At 45.2% G+C, this 21,234-nt stretch overlaps 1 protein-coding gene and 1 pseudogene across 2 annotated transcripts in view; both read right to left on the reverse strand.

The window, feature by feature from the left end:
• The window catches only part of LPIN2 (lipin 2), a 608,403-nt gene that overhangs the window by 526,339 nt on the left and 60,830 nt on the right, over positions 1-21,234 (reverse strand). The gene's annotated exons all lie outside the window — the stretch shown is intronic.
• On the reverse strand, positions 3,160-3,743 carry LOC144827345 (BTB/POZ domain-containing protein KCTD2 pseudogene; annotated as a pseudogene).

Consider the following 21,234-nt stretch of genomic DNA (forward strand, 5'->3'; position numbering starts at 1 on the left):
TGAGGTTTATTCAATCTAAGATTAAGGACAATTGCATCCTTCATCCCCATCAATAAGCTTGAACAAGTGGCGAGTCTTGATTCTTTTTTTTGGCTTTCCAATAACACATTCAACATTTTTATTAAGAAGACAAGGCAATCACAGCGTTATCACAGCTGTTGAAACAGAGTTTATCAACAGACATAGCAGACAGTGCAAAGCTCCCAAATGTCTCAAGCACGGCCATAGGCCTGTAACAAACTAGGTCCTGGAAATGAGAACCATTCAAAGAGCATATGGTGGAAAACGCAGAGGTTGGTTTGGGAGATGGACGTGTGCTAAAAAAAACTCACTTTAAGGCTATGCTCCATCTGATTCTTAGAATATATTAAAGGCTATTAGTTCTAAACAATTTGGACTATGGAAAAAGTTCTGTTTCTGTTCTAACCCAAGAGTCTTTTAGATTCTGGTCCAGGTCTCCTTTTCTGCACTCAGTACCTTATACATCCCTTAACAAGAGGCAAAAATGCAAGCCAAATTCTGTGCAATTGCCCTGAAACCAAATCATCTTTGAAATCTCAGCTACGGATATAATTAATAAAACCTCGAGGATCATGGGCACAGGGGTTCCGAAGGCCCAAAAGCAGAACTGTGTATTGAAAGGGTACATTTCCCCTTTCCTACACAGAAATCCTCCAACTGGGATGGGGTTCATGCCCAACACACTGGGTCTTGCAATGAAACAAAGATACGAAAATCAAAACGGCAGTTGAGCGTTTCTTTTTCACTATCAGCCCAGATCATGCTTTCAAGGCAATGTTTCTTCTGTACAGTTTAAATATTCAATAAGATACAAAGAAATTCTCGATGGTCTTTGCCAACCCAATTGCCAAATCAGAGACGCACACCACAAAGCATTGACAGCACATAGCCATGGTGTCACGAGTTGGAACCGTAACCTATGCTGCCAGATGCCAAATGTTATTAGGCTCAATTGGTGGTCTTCTGCTTGCAGGATGCATTGCTGAAGAGGACATCCCAGGTCACAGTGTGAGGCTGCTTTTCTTTAAGGGTGTAAGCAATTGTGGTGCATAGAAGACAACCTCTGGTATTGTAGCTTAGCAACCAGGGCTCCTTCCAACATGTAGAAGGCCCAAAAGGATAATTCGGTGAGCAATTACACCCGATGCTTCCCAATATACACCTACTGGAAAACCCTATGTTGACTGTCAAACGTTACACTTCAGCTCTAGCCAGAATTTCTAAAAACTCAAGTCGTTACCAAGGGACAATATATCAAAATAATTCCACAAAAATGCATGCAGAGACCACCAATTACCAATATTAGACCAAGTGGATACTCCAATATAGCAAACATACACATATCTCCAACTCTAATGCAGAGAGCTTGGAATTCAGAGTGCAACACATCCAGTGGAGGGGTGAGTAAAGAAAGGCCCGGTCATTGTCTGAATTGAGGGGAGACAAACCCAAACCTATTACGCTAAAACACAACACTGTTTTGCCCAAGATAAGAAAGAGAGTGCACAGAGCAAAGTATTCTACACATTCCATACACAGAAGGCTGTAAGGAGTAGTAAGGCAGAGGTACCCACAATAGCTGGAACTAGGAGTGCTGCCTAAACACAATTTCATATAACCTATGGGGCTATAATAGTTGAACTAGTTTAGCTACTTTAATGATTTCTGCAGTGCCCTTACATGCATTTTCTTACAACAGAGGGCTTACTAGTCGTGTGGAACAAACTCTAGCTCACTGCACCACTGGAGAAATGCCAGGTCCCCTTTGGCTCAAACGAAATCAGGAAATTAGGCACAAAGTGAGGCCACAGAAATTATCCAATGAAACATGCATACAGATGCACACACACCACTTTGGACATAAATCTGTACAGTTTTTGGCAACATTAATGAATCAATAGGAACAGAAAACTGCTACAACACTTATGTACTTGGCCCAACTCAAGGAGAATAGACAGGCATAGGAAACAGGGTAAAGAAATAACAGAGGATAGAACTGGGGGCTGGTGGCAGAATGAAGACATTCTTGACTGGAGTTTAACGGAACAGCAGTGGTGTCTGAGACTGAGCCTAAGTCAGTGAAGGAGAAGTAGCAATAATCTGGAAGGCAGTACTCCTGCTTCAGGAGAAAAGGGAGGTGCAATGCTCCCATTGAGAGAATCCATGGTACAAAGCATTAACAGTGAACCTGCTTGATATGATGAGTAGTGAGGAGAAAGCACAGGCCTCAGAGAGGGGAAAGTGCTGCCCTTGTTTCATGAAATGAAGAGGAACAGTGTGTCCATGGACAAAGTGCATGCTTTAAGAGAAGAGCAGTACACCCAAACAGCACCACGTTCAGAGGAGGAACAGTGCTGCCATAAAGGTCTCCGATTCAGGAATGGGGAAGAAAGTGCTCAAACATAAGGACCTGCTTCAGAGGAATGGAGAATCAGTGTTGATGTATGCAAACCCCATGCTTCAGGGAAGGGCGGAGAAGTGCTCCTATAGAGAAATGTGTTTTTATAGGAGAGGGGTAATGGCTGTCCATTGCTCCCATAGAGTTTGCTACTTTTTCCTGCTCTAGAATCCCACAGAACAGAATCTTGTAGATGACACACAGAGCACGACTGGTAATTACAGCGGATTAACCACCTAAATGTGTAGTGGGACAAACTAGAAAGAAGATAGGTTCATATTTCAGGTGCAACAGCACAAAGCATAACAAATGTTGTACATGCAACAACACAAACCAAAGGAGGCATGGATGATGAAACAGAGGCAACAGCACCAATTAGCATAAGTGAGATGCCATGGGTAGAGATTGGGAAGGAATTCAAATCAGTAAAAAAAAAAACGAGTTGAGAGATTGGAACATACTTCAGACCCGTTCTCAATCCTCAGCAAGTGAATTCTTCACTGTTCTCAAAAGGGAAACAGTTGTAAGTGAAACCAGGCTCCAACTCAGAGAAGAAGCAATAGTCTGTGCCCCAGGCCACGGTGCTCTGGTTGCACAATGATAGGTGCAAGGCAAGATAAGGTGATCCCATGGTACATAGCGTTACCGTGGTCAGTTCTGAAATAAGGATGTCCTGTGTAGACTTCTGCTATGTGCCTCAGCCGTTCAGCGACAACAGTACATTCCAATGCTCTACACGATCACATCCGAGATTCTAGTTCCTGAAGAATCTTGGCTTTCTCACTGGGCTCTATCACAAGACCCTTTGTCGAGTTATTTAACTCTCTGGAGACGACACAGACATTCCAATTGATCCTCAATTCCATAGTTAAAGGAGGAGCTGATACTGATGTGATGAGCTGCTCAAACTTCCACCCATCGGACATTGTGGAGACTATCTGTGTAAACGCCTCCTCCTGACACTGCAAAACCCGTTACACGTGCTTCACCGGACTCTGAGTGGTCCTATTCTCGTTGTCTCGCATCCACTCCTTCACCCGTAGGTTTAGGGAGGAAATGTTGTAAAACTCAGCCTCCTCCAGACCACCTTATTCAGACAGTTCTTTGTTGAGGATCAGCTTCCCGTGCCTCAGGTAGTTGAGGATTGGCCCAAAGTAGGTAGGATCTGTATCAATTCGGTAAGCTCCTGTCTCATCCTGAGGCCCCGCCCCCTCCAGACAGAGCCGGCTCAGCAAGGAGCGCGGTTCCCGATTAAGGCTTTCTCGGCTGGTAATGAAGCACGTACCGCCCACTGAGAGCGGGCGGTAGAGGGGGGTTCAGCCATTTCATTCAGAACCTAGGCCTTGTATCTTGGTCTACTTAGATTACTGCAGTAATCTCTATTTAGGCCTTCCGCCATCAACCAATCTAAATAAGCAGTGACTTCAGAATACAGCACAGTGGGTTGTGAAGGGGGTGTGAAAATTTGATCATGTCTCACGGGGGTTGGGGGGTGGGGGGGCAAAACTTGCCCATAGAAAAAGAAGAATCCTAACCTAAAGCAATCAGCGTAACCCAAAAAGACTTCCTCAAGTCTGAGCCCAATTTTCTCCCCGACTTGGTGACCCCTTATCAACTGGTCAAATCTTTACGGCCTGTTCAGCGTGCCATGGTTAAAGCAGACGCATAGAATGGTATAGCTTTCTATATGATGGGACCCAACGCTGAAAATAAATGCACCTCAAGCTTTGTGATATTTTCAGTTTCACAGATTCTGAACATGCAGTTAATTATTTGATATTCTCTCCGCAGTAAACCAGCCTTGCATTCTTTGACCGAGCTTGGTCTACTGCATTAAATTTTTCCTACTAGGTTCTAGTCCTTCCTTTAAATGTACCTTTGTCCCTGGCACAAAGATGCTATGGAGAACATTGTGCTAAAAAAAAATAATAATAAATAACAATAGAGCAGAAGTAATAAAAGATTGTAATGTTTGTTTGGAGAGGTGTACATGGTAGATGAGGGGGGAAGAGACAAATTAGCCGGATGACGTTGTAAGGAAAATTATCCGATATTCGACCTTGATCGCGAAAAATCACATGCAGGTTCTGGGTCATCAGTGGCCTTTGAAAAACACATGGCGTTTGCTGTATAGCTCTCTTGGTCCGATGATTAATTCATTAGCTGGTCCTTGACCATAGAGTGGATTAAGTGTGCAATAGGTTTCAGAGAGAGGGAGGTAAAAAGTTGAGGTTTGCTACTGACATTTATGTGACTCACTGAAACACGTGGATTGGATAAACATGGCTGACAACAACTGAGGAGGAGTTAATTGAGTCCTTTAAATCCCCACTCCTGAGGACAGTTTAGATTTGTGCCCTCAAGGAAGCTTCTGAAGAAAGGGCAGGTGAAGAAATTAGGTCAGAGGCATACTAAAGAGCTTCAATGAGTGACGGAGAGAAGAAGAGGAGAAAACAGACAAAGAGAAAGACAAAGGGAGGAGGGCTAAAAAATGCCAACAAAATATGCAATTTAAGCTGATCGTGTAAATAGAAAATAGCACAGAAGTCTTCATTTTAGGGGGGGGGGAGATTTTTACCCTGTTGCTTTCCCAGAGAAGTACTGGCCATCATCAAGTAGAAATCAAGTATTATTTAACAATGCATTGGGGTGCAGGGTGTTGAGCAATCCATGATGCTGCATTCAGGTCTGCTTCATTGCCCACTCGGTAAGTGGTACGGTGACATTAGTAAGGAGGATGATCATTAAGCAGGGTGTCTGGAGTCCTTCCCATCAAAAACAATAAAGGACCTTGCAGTAATTGTGGGGCCAGCAGGCATGGTCCCATTTAATTGGAGGTGCCAAACGTCGTGAAAAAAGAGTGGTGTAACCATGTTAGCGACCCCATCAGAATTAAATGGACCACTATAATGAGGCTCTCTGCGTTATTTATCTGATCTGGATTTGTGTTCATGCTTAATAAAAGGAGATCCCAGTATTTAAATCCTTATAAAGGGAAACAAAATCACCACAAATACCAATTCAATATCATCAAATGCTACTCAATATCCTAAGCATCTTGAATGCAGCACTGTGGTGGCTATTCATCTGGATTAGCACAATTACCTGGAATACTCTAACGGGGCAGATCATTCTCCCTCTGCATTTCAGCTTCCAAGGGCAACCCAAGAATATGTAACTAGCCGTTCTATAGCTTTTCCACTAAAGAGAAATGATTATTGCTCTCACAGTCTTATATTGTTTTTATTTTGTGTGGTATGGTTTGAATAGAGCTTGGACGATGGTAATGCCCAAAACAATGAACAAACATTTAAAAAGAAATATATACATTAAAAAATGCCTCTGTAGACTATTTCTGAAGAATAAGCCTAGCTAAAACAAGGCAAGCAACTAGTATCTATGATGTGTATGTGCAGGGTAGATGGATGGTTGACTCTGTTGAGATCTCCCCTGAGGAATGGGTTACGGTATTCAACCTTCTGAGAAAAAAACACTATTTCAAGAATAAGACTGCTCCATTTTAATGTACTGGCCTGCACGTATTGTACCCAGTCAAAACTTCATAAGGTAGACTGAATACAAGTGCTAACTTTCCCAAATGCAGCACTGCCGATGCCAGAGCAACATTTCATGTCAAGAACTAACCTCAGCTATGTATCTCATGCATCTATCTTCAAGTCACAAGAGTTAGTTTACAATAAACATTCTGCACTTGAAATGCCTCTCACTTATGGACTTCGTAGTGCATGACACAGCTAGGATGGGAGGAGAGCTGTACAGCACACTTTCAATCTACTGCAAGTCAGGTATAACCGATTTCTTCAACTATGGAATACACCATTATAACCATCTCCTGGCACTCTGCAAGTAAACTAGTGAGCAGTGACCCTAGGAACTTTTCTCTGGGATCCTGCTAAGAAATTAGCTCTTCACAAGTACCACCTCAAAAAGAAACTCATAAATAGTTCTGATGCGACAGCCAACATGAGCTATCCTTGTCCACGAGACACAAATGTTTTTGGAGTCACAACAACATGTACACACTGCAACGCAGAAGGAACATGAGAGAGGTTAAAAGTATAGTGAAGGGAGAGTTCATGTTGGGCGAACTGTACTCAGACAGGCACTGTGTAGTGGTTGAATAGCTTGGGGGACAATTATAGACCAGAGAAGCACATCACAAGTGGCTTGAACATGAGGAGATGTTGAAGACTACATCAGGATTAATGATCCGTCCGAGACAATGGAAGTTAACCATTTTGGGATGACTTCAAAGAAGCCCAGGCCTGTCGAGAGCATTTAGTGGATAATAGTAAAGAAAACAGTCGATAGATCTAGGGATACTACAGGCAAGGGGTCACTCTTGTCATTAACCACCATTGCACAGCCCACAGTGGCCAAGCAACACTACAAACAACTGGAATACCAATGGAGGACCAGCAAAGGAAAAGTGGAAAAAGACACCTTCAGAGTCGCTGAGAGGAGGTACCACAAGCTCATTCGAGAAACCACGAGAAAGGCACTAGTCTAACAAATAAATGCCAGCTCCAACAGCAGCAAACAAATCTTCACAATCATCAAAGACTTCACCACACCCACAGCTGTCCCTGGAAACATCAACATATCACAAGATATGTGCAACAACCTCTCACACTTCTTCTGCAGCAAAATTGCAACCATATACAACAAATTACCAAAGCAAATGGACCACCTGGCCTTCGCCAGTAGTCTCCAGGTGGGGAAGGAAGTCAACACAGTCACCACAAAGGACACCATTAGTACAGAGGAAATCACAACAATCATGAAGACTATTCATTACAGGGCCCCAGCAGGCCCCAGCGGACCACAGCCCCAGCACAGCCTTCAACAAAGGAGCAATCCCTACCCGCCAGGCCCTCACACCTATCCTCAACACCTCCATCAGAATAGCCACGCTCGACTGACCCAACCAAACTTGCCAATTACTTACCAATATCCCTCCTCCCCACCAAGACACAATCCTGGAAAAAAAAGCTATCAAGTGCCCCTCTGAACACGAGCTTCTTGACAGCACAAAATCAGGATTCAGACTGAAATACGGCAATGAAACAGGCCTTATTCGCATAAAGTGGGGGCATCCGACCATGGACCCACAACCTGCCTGCCAGCGAGAAACTTCAGGATCATCACAGAAAACAAACTGGACATGACTGCCTAAACCAACATAGTGGTCTTAGCCTGCTTCAACACACTAGGGATGCTGAAGAAAATCTTCGAATAACTTCCAGACAACAGGAAAATGGTCACTCAAGCCCTTCTAACCGGCAGGCTAGACTATGGAAACACCCTGTAAGCAGGGATTACCAACCAGGTCAGAAGAGGACTGTAGACCGTCCAAAAGGCAGTAGCCAGACTAGTCCTCAACCTCCCACACCACAACTCAGAGAACTTTACTGGATCCGGAAGCTCAAGTGCGCACACTTTAAACTCCTCACGAACACCTACAAATCTCTCCACATCACTTCCCCTTCCTAACTGAATAGCCGCAGTCTCTTCCACCAACCTTCCAGACAACTCTGCTCTGCCGGTCTCTCACTAGCACACAGCGCTTGCATACACAAAAGCAGAGCAGGGGGCTGCAACTTTTCATACCTGGCCCCTAAAGCCTGAAACGACCTCCCACAACACATCAGTAAAAACAAGTTACTTACCTGCACACTGGTTCTCCAGGATTGATGTCTTTCATAGATTCACATTCTTGAATCTTCCCAGTTGTCATGATGGAAGTGCCACAGTAATTACAACAAGCAGTGCTATACATAAACATTCAAAACTAAAGGAAAATCAAGAGACTTTGTTATCCAATTCACATTGTTTTAATAGAACCAAACTTCAACTAATCAAAGCTCCGACCCTGAAGCACTCTTCCCCTGCAGGACCACCATATCTCAGATTTCAAGCACAGGTGTAAAAGGGAATAATATAAGAGGTGTCCAGAGTGGTGAGCCCTAACGGGAGGTAGGAGGGTTGCAATCAAATCTATGAAGGAAAGCAATACTGGAGAACCACAGTGTACAGGTAAGTAACTTTTTAGGTCTCGCCTGTCAATGCGCTTGCGCATTGAGCTTGCGAGAATATAGGGGCTTAACGAGAGCTTAACAATCGGGCGATTCCATGCAGTGCCCGTGAAAAGCAAGCTCAATGCGCAAGCGCATTGACCTAAAATGCGCGTGCACATGAAAGCCAGCCATCTAACGCCAGCAGCTTCACTTTAAAGGGATCCGCTCCGCCCCCTGCTGCATCAAAGGCTTTCATTTCGCACTTTTTACAGCCGCCAGGCCGTGTCACATTTCTCCTCCCCCTCCCCACAGCAATGCCAAGAGCTTGTTATCACCCACATGCCATCTAGTGACACGTACGCACGGCCTCAGTACATCTCATGTCCCGCCGCCATTCTTTCCCTCTCTCCACTCTTTCCCAGGCTTTACCCCCGTCCCCATGACATGCTGGAATTCAACATGGTGCCAGTTACTGGTTCAACTTTATTTATTTTCTCCCCATTTTCCCCCGTTTGTACTCATCTTTTTTCCGATTCCCACTGTCCATTCCAGTTTATCCCTTCTGCTCTGTTCGTCTCACAGTCTTTCTTCCTTTCTGCCTTATCAAGCACGAATCCTGGTTGCCTAACAACCATCAACGGGAGACTCCGTCTTATTATACTCTTCTCTCTCCGCCGTGGGCTTGGTCTCTCGTCTCCCTGTCCCTCCTTTCATCCTATGCTCTGTCCCCTCATACTCTTCCTCTGTCCGTGGCGGGCTCGATCTCTTCTCTCCCTGTTTCCTCCCTTCATCACATGCGCTATCTTCTCATACTCTTCCTCTCTCCAAAGCGCCCTCTGTCTCTCAGCTTCCTATCCCTCCTTTCATCACATGCTCCGTCTCCTCGTACTCTTCCTCTCTCTGTCGTGGGATCTGTCTCCTCTCTCCCTGTCTCCTCCTTTCATCACATGCTCTATCTTCTCATACTCTTCCTCTGTCCATAGCGCCCTCTGTCTCTCGTCCCTCATGTTCACGAGCTGTCTGTCGTGTCGCTCTCTGTCCATCCACTCCTCGCAGGATCTGTAATGCCTGGCTGTATAGCGCCTAGATAGCTCGAGCTATATTAGTGGCTCTCCACACCTACACACATTGTAGAAAGGTGAGGTGCGGGGGATCTGCGGCTCAGTGAGGTGCCTAATGCATGTAGCAGACCGCGGGAGGGGGGGGGGGGGGGTCACGTGACAGGCAGATAGGGGTTCCAGTGTGTAATTCTGCAAGGTGCTACAGAGCCAGTCCTCATCAAATGTCCAGACTGACTGCTGCGAACGGTCAGTAGGCTGGTGGGGCTTTTGGTATTGTAATTAACAATGCCTTTTCATTTTTGTAAAGTAAACATTGATCAGCGTGAAGGGAACTATCAAAGCAATTTTTTATTGCATTCTATGGGGAATTACAGGAAGTATAGAATCTTTTTGCATTTTAATACCCGTTCACAACTTTTTTTTTTCTTTTGGTTTCCGCTTTTCATTAGGATGATTGTGATATTTTTGGAGCAGATTACTAACTGCTTTTTGGTGTATTTAATTGTGTACTACAGATCAAAATTTTAATCTTCATGCCTGCATCCATACTATCATTTTATCTGACAACACAAGACAACAAGGATGTATGCGGTTTATGGGAAGTGTGATGGTATGACTATTATAAGCTATAAAATACCTTCTGCCATACATTAAAAGGGTATTAAAAGTCACCTCTGAGTTTCATGCTCTCGTAAAGGAACTTGGCCTTCCGTATCGCTCATATGCACAGAATATGCCTGAAACAAAAGTCTGTATAAAAATTATAAATTATGGACAATACTAATTAGATTTTAGGTAGCTTTTTCGACACACTTCTGCTGTTTCTATGCCTTGTAATTGAAAGTTACTACCAAAACCAGTTTAATGGTACTGAACTCACTGACCTCAGAAGGAATAAAGGCTAAATTGGCCTTACCAGGATTCAAAAGTGTAAACTGCTTGCTATCTACAAGTCATGAATGGACATCTAGGGACACACAAGCATACGTTTCATTTTTACACACTATAATTTCACACGTTTTTTTGTCCCTATGGTCCAAAGTTGAAAATGCATTGAAAATGCAATAGGTCTCGCTTTTGAATAAGTTAAAGCGATTTGCTTTGCTAATGGTATTGTATAGCAAAGCAAATGGCTTTAACTTAATTAAAGGCGAGACCTATTGCATTTTCATTGCTTGTGTTTTTTAACCAGTATTGAACATGTCATAGATTCACATGGTTGAAGCAAACTTAGCAAGCAGTAGTATGGAAAAAAGTGGTGGCGAGTGTGGCAAAACCACTCTCCTATGAATAAAAAATAAACAGATTTTAAGCAGACAACTATCAAGAGAAAAGAGGAACTTGAAAATATTTTAACCCCTTCCATGCGTCGGACGGCCGGCGGCCGTCCGACGTCACGGTGGGCGTGTGCGGAGGACGGCCGGGGGCCGTCCGAACCACGCCCACGCCATAAATCACCCGCACCGCGGCGGAATTTTCGCCGCAGTCAAGGGGTTAAACATGAAAAACTCTATAAAAATATTGCAAAATCTGATGTGAAAGTGATAATACAAATACGATTTCTGTACCTTACTGAAAAAGGCGCTGTAATGCTGCTTGCCCAACAGAGGCATCCACCTTCCACGATGAGTCCAAACAATAATTTATCCATGTTGCTGCTCTGCATATTTCTGGTAGTGACACTCTGGCAAACACCAACTGTGGAAGCAGCCACTCAACTCCTAGAATGTGCCATAACCCTAGTTGACAATGGTCTTCCTGCTTTGTTGTGGCAAAAAGTAATTATTGCAGAAACCAAACGAGCTATACTGATCCTTGACAACTTGTAGCCCTTACTAGGCGGAGCAAAAGACAGAAGAAGCTGGTCTGACTTTCTAAAAGTCTTTTTCTGGTCTACACAAAAATTTTATAAACAGTGTCTGACATTCACAGAATGTAAAGCCTTTTCCGCGTTAGATGAAGGGTTCTTAAAAAATGTTGACAGCACAATTGGTTCATTAAAATAGAACGAAGTTGGGACCTCTGAATCGTACTTGGGATTAGTTCTTAATATCAGTTTATAATCCTTGAATTGCAGGAAAGGTTGTGTAACTGAACGTTTGAATTTCACTTAGCCATCTTGCTGACGCGAGGGCCACGAGAATGGCCATTTTCCATTAAACATATTGTATGTCTGCTTTATGAATAGGTTCAAATCTATCTTTCATGCACGGTGATAGGACTGTATTTAATAGCCAGGAAAACTGAGGTTTCACAGGAAGAAAAAGCCCTGAATAATCATTAATTCCTTAAATAGTCTATTGGACCACATAGAGACTGCACCTCTCTTTCTGCGAAATCTCAACATTGCTGCTAAATGTACTTTAATTGAAGCATGTGCTAGGCCTGGCATTGCTAAGTGAAGAAGGTAAGGCAGCAACTGTTTCGAAGAAGATTTAAAGGGATGCAGATTTGTATTGGTACACCAATAGCAGAATCTTTTCTATTTCATGCTGCTGTATTTTCTTGTGGCCATAGCGTGTATTGCTGAAGAATTGATTTATATTCCTGTGGAACATTCAGCAATCTAACTCAATGTTGTGAGGAGCCAAGCTAATAAAATGAGCAACTTTACTTGAGGATGGAAAATCCAACGTTTTTTCACAGAAAGGAGATTCTCTACAGGCTTGAATTGGATATGTGGCACACTGAAAGGAGAAGAAGCTCCGTGTACCAATATTGCCATGGCCATGCTGGGGCTATTGCTGGGGCTATGAGGATGAGACGCTACAGTTCCTTCTTCATCTTATCAATAACTTTGAGAATGAGAGGAAAAAGTGGAAAAGCATAAGCAACAATTCCTGTCCAGGCTATTAGAAATGCATCCCCCCAAGTCCTTTTCTGAGGAAATCTGCTTACGTACATCCTGCATTTCTTGTTTTGAGGAGTTGCGAACAAATCCAGATTCAGGGTACCCCACTGTTTAAAGACCTGAAGTAACTGCTCCTGGTTCATTTGCCATTTGTGATATGTTTCGCAGACTTGCTCAGAGATTCTGCCTATTCGTTGTCTACCTGTGGGACATGCTCCACTGGTTAAGGGATGTTGTGGGCAAGTAACCATCTCCATATTTGTTGGGCTTGAGACAGCAGTATCTTTGATTTCGTTCCCCCGTGCTTGGTGAGATAGAACATGGTTGTGGTATTGTCCATTCTCACTAACCCAGATGAATTGCAAATTCTAGGAAGAAAGGATTGTAGGTCTAGGAAAACAGCCTTTAACTCCAGAAGGTTGATGTGCATCTTTGACTCGTGAGAGGACCATTTTCCATTAATTTCAAGTTCTTGAAGGTGAGGTCCTCAACCTTCTAAGGAAGCCCTGGATATCATCACAAAGTGGAATGCGATGTCATGAACGATAGACCCAGAGAGATATTTTCCCCCACCATGACATTGCTAGTTTCATAGTTACGTGCGATTGACCATGTTCTTGAACATTCCCTGGATTTGGATCCAATGTGTACATTATTTTTCCTGCAATGGTCTCATGTGCAGGTGACAATTTGGAATCAATGGAAGGCAAGAAGGCATCATTCCAAACACTGACTTGAACATCCAAACAGAAGTGGACTCTTTTCTTGAAAGGGAAGCTGTTGTTTCCATTATACGTGGTCTTCTTTCTATAGTTGGAATAGCTTTGCAGACCTTTGTATCCAGAATGGCTCCCAGAAACACTGAAGATTGGGATGGTATTAGAGAAGATTTTTTTTCTGTTCAACTTCAGACCTAAACTTTTGAATAGCCAAAGACAGGCCAGGGTAGATCTTCTTGCTGAGCGGAATGTGAGAGCCTTGACCAGCCAGTCGTCCAGGTACCGAAACACCTGGTGACCGTTTCTTCTTACGAATGCCACCATAGGAGCCATACATTTTGTGAACACCCTAGAAGTCGATCTTAACCCAAAGGGAAGTAGTTTGAATTGGTATTGACACCCTGCAACTCCGAAATTCAGAAACTGCTGAAGTTTTTTCATGTATGAGGATGTGGAAGTACGAATCTAAGAGGTGGCGAGACGTCATGTTATCCCCTGTGTGTAGCAGTAGCAAAATCTCTTGCAGAGACAGCTTTCTGAAAGGTGGTTTCTTTTTGTATTTGTTTAGCAGCCTTAGATCTATATAGCTTGCCTTCATTTTCATGACGTTTTCCTTTATAGGAAGAAGTTTGAATAGAATCTCTTGTTGTGGTGCATAAAAGAAACCTCCTCTATTGCACCTTTGAAGCACACGCGTTTCCTGCTTTAACAGAGCGAGATTTTGAGGAGACCTCTTGCAAAGAGTATGACTAGTCTTTTGAACAAATTCCAAGGTGTCACCATGTTCTATTACGTCTAACACCCTTTGTCTGAAGATGTTTTATTCCAATGATCGTAACATTTGGAGAGGTGATGACTTATGTATGTTCGATGAGACATGTATGTTCGATGAGACAGCAAGATGACTAATACTTGGAAATTGTGAATGCATTGGCCCCTGTAAATAGGTAGAAGCTAAAGAGCCTCTGTACTGTTGAGCGGTGTACTGAGGCGGATATCCCTCCTGGAAATAGGGTGGATACCTATAAGATTGGTATGAAGTTCTTGGCATGAATTGGCCTCACACTCTTCCTCCACGAAAGGGCAGGAAACGTCTTTGCTGCAATGTCCCCAGCGAATGTACAGTGTCGGTATCCGCTTTAATAGCTTGTAGAGCATTATCAACATGTTTTCCAAACACATTTTTGCCATCAAAAGGCAAACCCAAAACTTTTGCTTGAACTTCCGGATGGAAGGATGTTGCCTTTAACCATCCTTGTCGGCGTAGCAGAGCCACATCCGTTTGTCTGAAAGCTGTGGAAGATATCCATAGCTGTGTCGATTATTTCAGAAGAAGCTCTTTCACCATCGCGCAGTATTTCCTTAAATAATGCATGTCTTCGTACAAAAAGTTGATGAAAGCCGATAAATTCGACCACATTTGTCTATTGTATCATCCCAAGATGGCTAGTGCATTTGAAGCTCTAATACACATGGCTGTTTTAGCTGAAAAACGTTTGTCAATGTTATCCAGTCATCTTTCGCCTTTGTCCAGTGGTGCGGAATACGCAGCAAAAGAGTTCCTGAAGTGCCATTGGGTTGCCTGCATGACCACAGTGTTAAGGCGAGGTTGTCCTATTAGACCGGTAGGTTCCTTTCATGGCGCTTTATATATTTTTAATCCAGTTGAGGAACAGCCGCTATGACAAACACTGGAGTTCTCATAAGTTTCAAGCCTTCCTCCCAAATGTAATTCACGATCAGAACGTACCCAATTGATTTCCTTGCTGAATCCTTTAAATCGTAAGGGAAACATTCTGCTTGCTTTACCGGCAGAGGTACATCAAAGCGCTTGAAGCGTGTTTGAGGAGTTCATGGAAACCACCAATATCCTCTGGAGGAGAGATAGCCGCTGATGGTGACAGCGATGGAAACAAAGGGTTGATGTAGTCGACCCACTCCTGACCAGAACCTGCTGGGGCCTGAGGCTGTTCATTTTCCTCTAGTTGATCGTCCATATCACTTCAATTAAGTCATCCCTGACAGTGATTGGGGGCAAAACATGCTTTCTTTTTTGCAACCGAAGGACCACAGGGCTCATAGGAAGGGGTGTTGCAATGTGCACCGAAGTAAGTGGCACTGGGTCATTCGCTTCAGGAAATCTTTTATAATAGTCATTGAGCATATGACATAAGTCTGTGACTAAAGAGATAGTTACCGAGAATGTATCATCTGAGAACTCTGGTGTTCTATTACCCCTCACCATAAGGATAGCGCTCTCTATCAAGGTCGTTGTTATCGATATCCTGACATTCTACACGCAGTTGTATAGGACTGTAAGCTGGTCCAAAAAGTCCTTCATCTCCACACTCTTCCCCCTCAAGTGGATGTACAGAAGGCAATTGAGACAGCTTGCTTGGGGATGTCTGATCCTGGGGTAGGGTCACAAACTCCTTCTGGTAAAATTAAAATACCCTGCTTTTGAGCCATCAATGGGCTTGTCGACGACAAAGGGATGAGCTTCCTACAAACCACCTGAAGAATTAATGTAGGCCTCGTAGCTATTATCGACAACGTGGTCATTGTCAATTTCTTCGTCGACAAAGAGAGGGTCGTAGTCGTGCTTTTTGGTGTTACTGACGCCACTAGTCAGTCGGATGGAGGGCGACTATTTCATCCACAAGCAGATTTTAGCAGACAAAGGCTCCTTCAGAGGGGTCACATGTACTGAAGAAGAAGACTTTTGTGAGAGGAACTTGGGCTTCAGATTTGCCTGGCAGCTTTTACAGATCCAGAGTCTTCACTAAGATTTTGTTTTCTTAAGAGTCCTTGTCATATGAGGTAGAGAACTTATTTTTGCGCTTTCACCCAGTTGGAGTAAGACTCTGTCCTTCATCTTTGGATCCGGAATCAGAGTGAGTATTTTTCTTTTGGAGCTAATGGAGTAGTCTGGTTTCCCGATCCTTCATAGTCTTAGCTGAAAAAGTTCAACAATCCTTACAATCTTTAGGCTTATGATGAGGATGTAAGTAAAATAGTCACTACTTATGGCGTTCCTCAGAAAAAAGCCTTGGTTTTACGCAAGACTTACAAGACACAAAAGACTCTTTTTCAGATCCCTCTGACATGGTGAAAATGTTTGAACAGTACCTCAGAGTTGATTTTACAGCAAATGTTCCACTTCTAGAAGAAGGAAAGAGTCAAAAAGGTGACTGAAGCACAGGGACTGAGCAGAGCTCATGGAGACTCACTCATACATCAACTTGCGGTTAGAAATCAGAGGTATGGTGGCCGTGTAGGGGAAGAGTGCTTCAGGGTCTGAGCTTTGATTACTTTAAGTTTGGTTCTAGTAAAACAGTGGGAATTGGTTAACAATGTCACTTGATTTTCCTCTGGCTGTTAATGTTTATGTATAGCACTGCTTGTTTTAATTACTGTGGGACTCCCACCAGAACAGGGAAGGTTCAAGCATGTGAATATATGAAATATACAATACTGGAGAACTTGCTCCTCCCTTCTTGGCTTTGGCAAGAAGCTGAAGGCCTGGATTTGAGTAAGCCCCTAGGACTGGCCTCCCTCACCTGCAACAGAATGCCTCGATACCTTCATTAGCGATTAGCGCGCTATAAAAACACAGATAACATAAAAGAGGATTTGTAGTTTGATTCACATTGGGAATCTCCCAGTCCTTAATTTATACAAACGAAATAAGTACAAGGGTCATTTTTTTTAGGTTTAGTCTACACAGCACTTGCAAAATCTCTTGTAACGAAACAGGGAAAAAAGAATCTTAATAAAAAGAGCTTAAAGCCTGACCATTACTTACCTTTAATTACTATTGGTTGGCTCCCATGTCACTCATTTCCTTTCTTCCTGTTGGTCAGTGGCTCCTTCTGCCACCAGCTTCCTACTCAGCTTCACACCTTCTTCCTTGCTGTGGCGCTTGGACTAAGTGCTGTTTCCAGCAGCCAGTGTCCTTCCTCTGCTGCGCACTTGTAACAATTTTATTTTTTTCTTTCCAGCATCCGCATTCTGTTTGTTGCTTGCCTGTCACTACCACCACCTCACTTTGGTTGCTGGATGCCCCTTCCCCATTCATTGCTGACCTTTGCCTCCCACCACCTACCTCTGTCACTGCATGCCCCTAACCGACCCAGTCACTAGTTGTCTCCCTCCTACCTTCCTCATAGCTTGTTTTATATAGTGCTAAGTTGAACGGAAGCACTTGGTGTGCTTTATATGAGCATCATTACACAAGGACAAAATCATTGTTACAGGCACGGGGACATTAAGTGATTTGCCCATAATTACAGGATGTTGAGCTGGCGCGGAGATCCAAACCTGATTACCCAGCTCTAAAGTCAGCAGCTCTGGCCATAACCTCACAGCCTCTACATGCTCAGTGTTCCAGCTACTCTTTGACACTCTGGTAACTGCAAATGACATTTGTTCCAGGATATAAACTGTGTATCAAGTATAGCGAAAATAATAATTTTAACTTGTTTGTACATGCACTTTTTTTTTTTTTAACATCCACATTCTGTTTGTTGCTTGCCCATCCCTACCACAACCGCAATTCAGTCGCTGTCTGCCCCTTCTCAGTTCGGTCCTGGCCTGTCCCTCCCACCACTTCACTCCTGTCACTGCAAGTCCCTTCACCTAACTGCATAGCTTGTTTTATATTTACATGAGCACCAGTTACATTACACAAAGACATTCATTTTACAGGCACTGGGAGATTATGGGATTTGCCCACAATCACAGGATGTTGAGCCTACGTAGAGACTCAAACCTGGTTCCCCAGCTCTGAAGTCAGCAGCTCTGGCCATAATGATGCAGCCCCCTCCATGCTCAGTGTTCTAGCTAGCTACATTTTGACACGCTGGTAACTGCAATGGGCATGTGTTCAAGAATATAAGCTGCATATTAAGTGTAGGGAAAATAATTTTAAGTTGTTTGAACGTGCACAGCTTTAAGTTAAACAAGCATTTACAATGCAATGGTTTTGCCTTTGGAAAAGTTAGAGCTATTGGCATTGTAAATGACAAAATTTGTATTTATGTGTTGTTTTTGAAAACAGATAAATAAATGGCATTGTCATTTACATTAGCTTAATCACTGCAGTCACTCTGCAATCCCTAGCACTCCATAGCACTCCCTAGTCACTCTGCAGTCCCTAGCACTCCCTAGTCACTCTGCAGTCCCTTGCACTCCCTAGTCACTCTGCACTCCCTAGCACTCCCTTGCACTCCCTAGCACTCCCTTGCACTCCCTAGTCACTCTGCACTCCCTAGTCACTCTGCACTCCCTAGTCACTCTGCACTCCCTAGTCACTCTGCACTCCCTAGTCACTCTGCACTCCCTTGCACTCCCTAGTCACTCTGCACTCCCTTGCACTCCCTAGTCACTCTGCACTCCCTAGTCACTCTGCACTCCCTAGTCACTCTGCACTCCCTTGCACTCCCTAGTCACTCTGCACTCCCTAGTCACTCTGCACTCCCTAGTCACTCTGCACTCCCTTGCACTCCCTAGTCACTCTGCACCCCCTAGTCACTCTGCACTCCCTAGTCACTCTGCACCCCCTAGTCACTCTGCACTCCCTAGTCACTCTGCACTCCCTAGTCACTCTGCACTCCCTAGTCACTCTGCACTCCCTAGTCACTCTGCACTCCCTAGTCACTCTGCACTCCCTAGTCACTCTGCACTCCCTAGTCACTCTGCACTCCCTAGTCACTCTGCACTCCCTTGCACTCCCTAGTCACTCTGCACTCCCTAGTCACTCTGCACTCCCTAGTCACTCCCTAGTCACTCCCTAGTCACTCCCTAGTCACTCCCTAGTCACTCTGCACTCCCTAGTCACTCTGCACTCCCTAGTCACTCTGCACTCCCTAGTCACTCTGCACTCCCTAGTCACTCTGCACTCCCTAGTCACTCTGCACTCCCTAGTCACTCTGCACTCCCTAGCACTCCCATCACTCTGCACTCCCTAGCACTCCCATCACTCTGCACTCCCTAGCACTCCCTAGCACTCTGCACTCCCTAGCACTCCCTAGCACTCTGCACTCCCTAGCACTCCCTAGTCACTCTGCACTCCCTAGGCACTCTGCACTCCCTAGGCACTCTGCACTCCATAGTCACTCTGCACTCCATAGTCACTCTGCACTCCATAGTCACTCTGCACTCCCTAGCACTCCCTAGTCACTCTGCACTCCCTAGTCACTCTGCACTCCCTAGCACTCCCTAGTCACTCTGCACTCCCTAGTCACTCTGCACTCCCTGCACTCCCTAGTCACTGTGCACTCCTTAGCACTCCCTTGCACTCCCTAGCACTCTGCACTCCCTAGTCACTCTGCACTCCCTAGCACTCTGCACTCCCTAGTCACTCTGCACTCTGCACTCCCTAGTCACTCTGCACTCCATAGCACTCCCTAGCACTCCCTAGTCACTCTGCACTCCCTAGTCACTCCCTAACACTCCCTAGTCACTCCCTAGCACTCCCTAGTCACTCTGCACTCCCTAGTCACTCCCTAGTTACTCTGCACTCCCTAGCAATCCCTAGTCACTCTGCACTCCCTAGCACTCCCTAGTCACTCTGCACTCCCTAGTCACTCTGCACTCCCTGCACTCCCTAGTCACTGTGCACTCCTTAGCACTCCCTTGCACTCCCTAGCACTCTGCACTCCCTAGTCACTCTGCACTCCCTAGTCACTCTGCACTCCCTAGTCACTCTGCACTCCCTAGTCACTCTGCACTCCCTAGTCACTCTGCACTCCATAGCACTCCCTAGCACTCCCTAGTCACTCTGCACTCCCTAGTCACTCCCTAGCACTCCCTAGTCACTCTGCACTCCCTAGCACTCCCTAGTCACTCTGCACTCCCTAGCACTCCCTAGTCACTGTGCATTCCTTAGCATTCCCTTGCACTCCCTAGCACTCTGCACTCCCTAGTCACTCTGCACTCCCTAGTCACTCTGCACTCCCTAGTCACTCCCTAGCACTCCCTAGCACTCCCTAGTCACTCCCTAGCACTCCCTAGTCACTCTGCACTCCCTAGCACTCCCTAGTCACTCTGCACTCCCTAGCACTCCCTAGTCACTCTGCACTCCCTAGCACTCTGCACTCCCTAGCACTCTGCACTCCCTAGCACTCCCTAGTCACTCTGCACTCCCTTGCACTCCCTAGGCACTCTGCACTCCCTAGGCACTCTGCACTCCCTAGGCACTCTGCACTCCCTAGGCACTCTGCACTCCCTAGCACTCCCTAGTCACTCTGCACTCCCTAGTCACTCTGCACTCCCTAGTCACTCTGCACTCCCTAGTCACTCTGCACTCCCTAGTCACTCTGCACTCCCTTGCACTCCCTAGGCACTCTGCACTCCCTAGTCACTCTGCACTCCCTAGCACTCCCTAGTCACTCTGCACTCCCTAGCACTCCCTAGTCACTCTGCACTCCCTAGTCACTCTGCACTCCCTAGTCACTCTGCACTCCCTAGTCACTCTGCACTCCCTAGTCACTCTGCACTCCCTAGTCACTCTGCACTCCCTAGTCACTCCCTAGCACTCCCTAGTCACTCCCTAGCACTCTGCACAAACTAGCACTCCCTAGCACTCTGCACAAACTAGCACTCCCTAGCACTCTGCACAAACTAGCACTCCCTAGCACTCTGCACAAACTAGCACTCCCTAGGCACTCTGCACTCCCTAGGCACTCTGCACTCCCTAGCACTCTGCACAAACTAGCACTCCCTAGTCACTCTGCACTCCCTAGCACTCCCTAGTCACTCTGCACTCCCTAGCACTCCCTAGTCACTCTGCACTCCTTAGCACTCACTTGCACTCCCTAGCACTCTGCACTCCCTAGTCACTCTGCACTCCCTTGCACTCCCTAGCACTCTGCACTCCCTAGTCACTCTGCACTCCCTTGCACTCCCTAGCACTCTGCACTCCCTAGTCACTCTGCACTCCCTAGTCACTCTGCACTCCCTAGCACTCCCTAGCACTCCCTAGCACTCCCTAGTCACTCCCTAGCACTCCCTAGTCACTCTGCACTCCCTAGCACTCCCTAGTCACTCTGCACTCCCTAGCACTCCCTAGTCACTCTGCACTCCCTAGCACTCCCTAGTCACTCTGCACTCCCTAGCACTCTGCACTCCCTAGCACTCTGCACTC

Source organism: Lissotriton helveticus, chromosome 4_1 (genome assembly GCF_964261635.1).
Source record: "Lissotriton helveticus chromosome 4_1, aLisHel1.1, whole genome shotgun sequence".
NCBI classification, from domain to species: Eukaryota; Metazoa; Chordata; class Amphibia; order Caudata; family Salamandridae; genus Lissotriton; species Lissotriton helveticus.